The 7937-nt window shown below is 32.2% G+C and overlaps 1 pseudogene; it reads left to right on the plus strand.

Annotated features, from left to right (window-relative positions):
- Positions 1-1750: 1750 nt before the first annotated feature.
- Positions 1751-1879, plus strand: LOC145252964 (U2 spliceosomal RNA; annotated as a pseudogene).
- The last annotated feature ends 6058 nt before the right edge of the window (positions 1880-7937 follow it).

Consider the following 7937-nt stretch of genomic DNA (forward strand, 5'->3'; position numbering starts at 1 on the left):
GTGGAAAGAAGAAGTCTATGACGACTGGAAACAATGCCGGGATACGCAGAGAGCACATACAGCACATGAAATTCCCAAATGGTCACCCATTTAAGTACTCACCAGCCTTAACATTGCTTAACTTCGGTGATGTAATGGGAACCGGTGTGTCAACGTGATTATGCCGTATTCCCGGAAAACGTTGGGTATGTTAACTAGCAACTCTCACTACAGGTGGCCATATAATACATATACCGGTTTCTTTTTATAACTGGTTTCTTAACACTCTGGCTGGTTAGCGAAGCAATAAAACTGTGTGTTGCGTCACTTTAAATCAGACTAAACTACTTTCGCGCGTATCGTCTCGATTTATATTGACAGAAGTATGTGCGAAGTTAATACAAGCATTCCTTAGGTGTACATCCGGTAAATCTTGTCGCTTGCAGACTTGGATTCCGTGTTTAGAATGGTCGAACGGTAACCCAGTTTAGATAGAACCGACAAAGTCAATATTTGATGATAAGATGAAAAACAAAATGACATAACACAACTTCTGTTAACGAACAGATAAAAAATACGTGATATCAATTTTATAAATGTACTGTGAAGTTAATGTGTACTCGTAAGTTTAAAACACAACTTTATTTGCTCATTTAGGTTTGTCTACGTTTGTATTTATTTAGATTTTTTTCAAGGGAGATAATTACATAAAACTTCCGACATCAAATGGCGCTGATGGTGTGGAGAACAGAAATTACACTTTGAGCCAAAACGCCAAGGAGTATAGTTTTTGTTTTTATATAAAATAAATAATTTTACTTCGTATAATTAATTTCAATAATTTGGTAGGGTCTACGTTCGCGCTTGATATAAATTAGGTAGAGTCAAAAAGTGAAAAGAAAACCAGGTTGTTGTTTTTTTTTAACACAAATTAAAATCTATTAAAATCCATTACTCTCGAGTAACCCTTTTTTCCAGAAAGATAAAAACCTGAAATTTATCATATGAAAAGAAGAATAATATAATTTTTGTCTACTCTTCTTTATAGAATTTTAAATTCAAAATTTTAAATTTTCAACAAACAAAAAAAAAAATACCATTCACCGCCAATTTTTCTATACACAAATAAAAAAAAATTAAATATTTTTTAAAAGCTTTTTGAATCAATTAATTTTTTGTCTAAATAAGATTTAGGATTTATATTTATTTATACAATTATTCACTGCATATGTGCTTAAATGTTTCAACTGTGACTTTAGATGCTGGGTTGGAATAAAGTCGCAGCTGAAACATTGACGCGCATATGTAGCGAAAAATACTTTTAGAAATCTATGTATTAATATGATAGCGTGTTATTTTGTGTGTCACGCTTACATCTTTTTTAGTCGCGTGCAAGCGACTCTATAAGTCACTCATTCGGTTTGTCTGTCGGTCGGTCTATCGATCTGTCCGTAACACTTTTGTGCTTGGCATTTTTGGTTAAGATCAAAGAGCTGTTGTTCATAAATGCTGTTCTTAGCTTTTTAATTTTTCTCGGCCTTTTGGCCAAGATCAAATTGTAGTATCTGTTCCGGTAGATACTGCAAGCAAAGACTATATGTGGGGGCAACCCCACATATAAGACCTTGGTCAATGTAGGGGCAACCCTTCATACCAATTGTCACTATCCAGCTCCCTTACTCCCCGGGGAGCTGGTCCCAATTTCCCCTTCACTCCTCACATTAAAAATCGGCCTTGTGCCTAATTTGCTCGATGGGGGAGCAAATAAATAACCTTTTCTTGGCCTTTTGGCCAAGATCAAAGTGTAGTATCTATTCTTACTACATGATGTTTGTAACTTTGTGATATAAAGTGGGGAATCACTTTTCTGTATTAATTTAATGTAAAATAATCACCCACTTTACAACGAGTCAGTCTTAAAGCCATTCAAGTCATTCTCCAGATCATTCAAGTTGTTTTTGAAGGATTCCAGTTATTTTTTAAGCATTCAAGTCATTCTTAAGGTAATTCAATTCATTCTTAAGTTCATTAAAGTCATTCTAAGTCATTTACTTTTTATTTATTTAAGTCATTTCAGCCCATTTTTCGGTCATTTTAGTTTATCTTTAAGAATTTCATGTCAATCCTACATTCACGCATTCATTTATTACACGAGAGCACGCGACTAATGGCTATCGGTCCTGTTTTTCTTCCGAGGGACTGTCGTTTAATTGTTATGAGCTTGTAATACATAATTTTACAAAGAATTCTGCATAAGGTTTTGTTTCGGTTTCGATTATAGTTGATAGCACTCTAGTCATCTATCTATTCTATATTCCTATAAATTCGTTTTTGTTTTGTGTGTATTGATATTCATATCAAACCCCCCTCTTTTCTATTTATTTAAAAAGAAAACAGAATTTTCTTATATATGGGTTCTGGAATTGCATTCACTAGCAAAGGATCTAGCTAAATGGCATATTCTTTTAAACATTCATTTTAATTAATTCCCTATTAATTTTTTCGGTTTTCTTATGGGATGATCATCTTTAGTTAACTATTACGTGTAATTAAATTCATGCAGATATTCTACATGATTTATACTTGCATGATATTTGCATAAAAAGATTACAGTAAATACAAAATTGTTTCCATATATATTTATGTATACGTATATATTTTTGTTTAATCTATCTATCTATATATTCATAAGAGTGAACGTGTCTGTGTGTGTCTGACTGTCTGTGTGTCTGTGTACATTTTCCATCGCAATAACTCTGTTAATTTTCAGTCTACAGACTCGAAATTTGATATACAGGGTACTGAGATTTGGGAAAATCTTTGTGATCGGTTTTCGGCCAGAAATTTGGCTGTTAATGGGTCAAAGTTCAACGATATGATCTTTGAGAACTCTACCAAACTACTCCGACAATTTTGGGTCTAAACACTTGAAATTTTAGATATATGTTCCTTGGACATGGTTCTAACTTGATTAGAGTCCAAAACTATAAATGTTAAGGGGTCATAATAGGATCAAATTAAACAAATTTACCTTTTTTTTGTTTTTTGTTTTTTGCTCAGCATACACCTCCAAACACCCGGGTAACGCCGGAAACCCATGCTATTATGTCTATAAAAGTGAAAGTGTCTGTCTGTGTGTGAGCGTGTATGTGTGTGTGTACATTTCCCTACGCTATAACTCTGTCAATTTTTAGTCTACAGGCTTGAAATTTGATATACAGGGTACTGAGATTTGGGAAAATCGATGTGATCGATTTTTGGCCAGAAATTTGGCGTTCAAGGGGTCAAAGTTTAACGATTTGACTTTTGAGAACTCTACCAAACTCCTCCGACAATTTTGGGTTTACACACTTGAAATTTTAGATATAGGTTCCTTGGACATGGATCTAACTTAATAACTTGATTTGAGCCGAAAACAATAAATGTTAAGGGGTCAAAAAAGGGGTCAAAGTTTTTAAAAAAATTGACCTCTGCGATCTCTTCCAAATTACTCAGACAATTTCTGGTCTAAATATTTTAAATTTTACATAAAGGGTATTCAGAGATAGGGCAAGCTTTTTCATCGGTTTGGGTCGAAAATTTTTAGTTACCAATATATAAATGTATGTATGTATGTATGTATGTATGTATGTATGTATGTATGTATGTATGTTTGCATGTCTGCCTAAAACCTTCAATAAAGGCGACGGATTTTACCAAGATCAGTATTGTTTTAAAGTTCGACTTTTCAGACGACAAATACCGAAAAGTTGACTAAAAACATTAATATCTTCCCCTTCAACTAGGCAGTTTTCTACAGGGGGGGGGTCACTTTTTTCGCCGATATTTGTGAAAATTATCCTCTCCTTTATATTGTTTAGCTTAATTTAAAAAAAATGTCGCTTCCGGTTTGGCGTGTGGTCGTAACAGCATAGACATTAGGTTTTTACCCCGTTCTTTTCCTCCTTCGCGGTACGGGTTCGAGCCATCCTTCCTACTACCACATTTTTTTTTTTTTGTTCAACAGGCACATCCAAACACCTGGGCAACGCCGGGCTGAAATGCTAGTTTTTATAAAAATAATTTTACTAATGATTCTTCATAAGTTTTGGTTTCGGTTTCGAGTATTGCTGAAGGAACTCAAATTATATATATATATATATATATATATATATATATATATATATATATTTCTTCATAAGTTTTGATTTCGATTTCGATTGAAGTTGATGCATCCAAGTTATAAGGATATATTTTTGTGATTTTTTTAAATCCCAACTTTATGATATATAAGAATCGATAGAAAATAGACTCTATAATAATATATACGAAATCTGTATGAGTTAAAATATCATATTTAAGCGTATTTTACGACTGGACTAGGACAGGCGCCTCTACTAGCTTAGATAAATACTTTTGCAGTCTTAACAAAAGTACTTTAAGAATATAAGGGCGTCCTCATTTACGCTGAAAATCCACAGAATGCCAACATCAATATATTACATATGAAAGATTCCGCCCTGTAATTTCCACCGGTACCGCTAGTAAAACATAATAATGCAGTAAAGTTTGTATTCGCGAGGTGAAAATCCGGAGAATTGTTAATTTGTTTATATAATCGTGCTCAATATGTTTTGCGCTTTCATTTATTTCATAAAGGCAGATGTCTGTGTGTATGTGTGTTGGTATGTCAAACTAAAAGTTATAAACTACAAAACCATCATCAACAAAGTTGGTATATTCTTGATTGGTGTTGTTTTGGGTGATTATAAACTAGAATTTAGAAAAGATGTTCTTTTCTTTTGGAGTTAATCGGTACATGTTTCGTCAGGGGATTCGTTGTTTTTTGGGGAGAGGTATTCAATTTCAATTTATCTATAATTAAAAAGTGAATTTATTCTCAATAGTGAGGAATGGTCTGAGCGGAGGTAAAAGAGAGGTTTGAAAAAGGAATGTGTAAAATGGGAAAGGACGGAAAGAGAGAAATGTAAGGAGACAGATTGAGAGAAGTAGTTTTGGAAATGAGGCAAAGTTTTCCATTTCCAATGCCGTAATTTCCATTAACACAACAGACCGTAATTTCCATTAACACAACAGAAAAGTCGTTTTAATAAAACTGTATACTATTACTGTATACTATTATGTAAATACAGTAAATATTTTCCACAATTTAATTATACCATCCCTATTTAAGTTAAAACATACTTATCAAAGTATTCTTATGTACATCTATAGCAAAAACACTTGTAAACGTTTTTTTTTTTTTTTTTTATTTCCATACTTTGTGGACCATGCGCGAACGCAGACACCACAATTTTAATGAATCACCGTTCTTCCAGACCAAACATACCAATTCCTGTGTCTCGATACATCTTCTATCATTATATGTAATCAGTTTTTTAAAATAGTCAACCATATAGGAGCCTATTCGTGACCACACACACACATTCAGCTTTATATTATTTATATATATATATATATATATATATATATATATATATATATATATATATATATGTTTTGTGTGTTTGTGAGAGAGAGAGTGAATATATAGAGTTTGTTAAATTTTGGAAAACAGCAATAAATGTAATAGTTCTGTTTTATAAAGTGTATTTATTTTATAAAGTGTTTAAAAATCATCACATGAAGCTTGGGTTTCGAATTCTGAGTTCGGATGTGGCTAACTGATGAGCCAAATGAGGGCGAAACTCGATTCTTGGACTTCCGGTTCGTTGACTGTCATGGATCTTGTGGGCTGCGACGTTGTTTGGCTGTAGAGTTTATTATATATATATACATATATATATATATATATATATATATATATATATATATATATATATATATATATATATATATATATATATAAGAGAGTTCACTTAATAGATGTCAAATATTCATCACATGGACAATACCGGCAGAAAAATATGTGCCTCTGTTATAAAACTCGTTACAAAACAATTAAATCAAATGATTGAGGATGGCATGATTTTCTTCAGAAATCAGATTAACCACAACAAAACACACATATTAAGAATTTAATAATGGCTGACGATCTTTTTTGCAAAACGGATCAAGCTAACATTATGATTGTCAGCAATAAAAGGATGGTCTACATATTGGCGATATCGAATTTATACTTTTTAGGCATGTAATGTCTCAAAATTATATTTTTGATTTTTTTTTTTTCTCTAGATTCTCAGCTTTGGTAAAATAAAAAATAATAATAACAAGATAATGATACGTGACCTAAACAGCATTTCTTTACTCACGCAAAAAGTGCAAGGCAATGTCGACAGAAATGTTGGTGTAAAGAACATACAGAGTGCTCAATAATTTACGTCACAAAGTTTTTTGCCCTTATTTATTAAATAAATTAAACAATAAAGATCACCCAAACGTAAATATATACAATAGTATTACTAGCTTCAAAATATCCAAAGTTTATTCAATGTAACCGCGCTGTGCATTAATAACCTGCTGCATGCTCAGCACGAATCACGAATTAATTCTTTAGAGATTTTTGCCCATTCCCCACTTAATTTCTTCTTCAGAATCTCCAAATTGGTATGGTGGGAAGCTGAGGCTTTACTCTCTCAGATAGACCAAATATCTTGATCTCACCAGTTGATTTGAAACTTTTTAGTACTCTCCACACAAACATTCGATTCATATTTAAGATATTTGCAATGTCTCTTTCCGGATTTGAATAGCTCTACAATTGCAATTCGTTTCGCTATTGGCAAAAGTAATCTTCAAGTTAAACTATCCAAATACACCTGAAAATTGTAAAAATTAATGGTACTTTTGCAGAATTTGATCCGAATCCTCGGGATTTCCGTCAGTTATGGCTCGGGCTCAACTAGCAATCATCGGATTAAGCCGAGCGTTGTTCAAATTTTTAAACGCTAAATCGACATTCTTTTTTTTTTTAGTATTTTGTATGAAAGATGCAATGTTTTAAATATTTGGGGGTTGCTGAGAGATATTTTTCTTTTCATTTTTTAACATTTGTTGACAAAAAAATAATCTGTAAATTTTCTTGAAAAAAAAGTTTTTCTGTACTTTCACTAAACAATTTACGGTTTTCATAAAATCATTCATCCTAAAAAAACGACTTCTGTTTGCAAAACAGTTTACTGCCAATTTGTTTTAAAAGATTGAAGTTTTCTTGAAAAAAAAAATAGTGTCACCTAACAATTTACGGTTAAAAAACATTCATCTTTTCTTGACAAAACACATTTTGTTGATAAAAAATGTAGAAAATAATAAATGTAAATAGGCAATACAAAATGCAACTTTTTTGAAAAAATAATATTCAGTAAATTTACAGTAGTTTTTTGTTATTTTTTTTATTTATTGTGCTTCTATTTTTTCGATTTTTTTATTCTGAAATTCGTCTGCGTCTGTTACTTTGCTCGGCTTAATCCGCTGGCTGCCGATCGAGCCTGAACCATGATCGATGGAAAATCCCAAGTATCCGGATCCAATTCTGCAACAAGAGTACCAAATTAATGAAAATTCATTAAATATAGATACTAATTGAAAGTTTTAACGGTAAATATTGAACACTCTGTATGTCATAATTGCAGGAGTCTAGATGTTTTCTAACCTTGATCACAGTGAGAAACAGGTTCCGCTGAAATTGTAGGTGTTAAGAGTCGAAATTCAAGACAGGAATAAAAATTTTAATTCTGTTAAATATTGTTGTATTGTTGGTCCCGGTGCAACTCGGAGGAGGGGTGCTGGTCGATTATTGCGTGTTTTGTAGTCTAAATGGAACGTTAGCTAAAATAGGTATTTTAGAATAAAATATTTATTTACAATAACTTTTAAATGTAACCAAACAGATGAACTTTAGCTGACAACTTGGTAATTTCTCGATAAACATTATAGATTATGTAAAAACATCAGGTGATGATGTATTAATGACGTCATGAAAGGAAGATACAGTTTGATACGCACATACAACTGAGTTA

This window comes from Euprymna scolopes, chromosome 29 (assembly GCF_053919585.1).
Source record: "Euprymna scolopes isolate OS-2025 chromosome 29, ASM5391958v1, whole genome shotgun sequence".
Lineage (NCBI taxonomy): Eukaryota > Metazoa > Mollusca > Cephalopoda > Sepiida > Sepiolidae > Euprymna > Euprymna scolopes.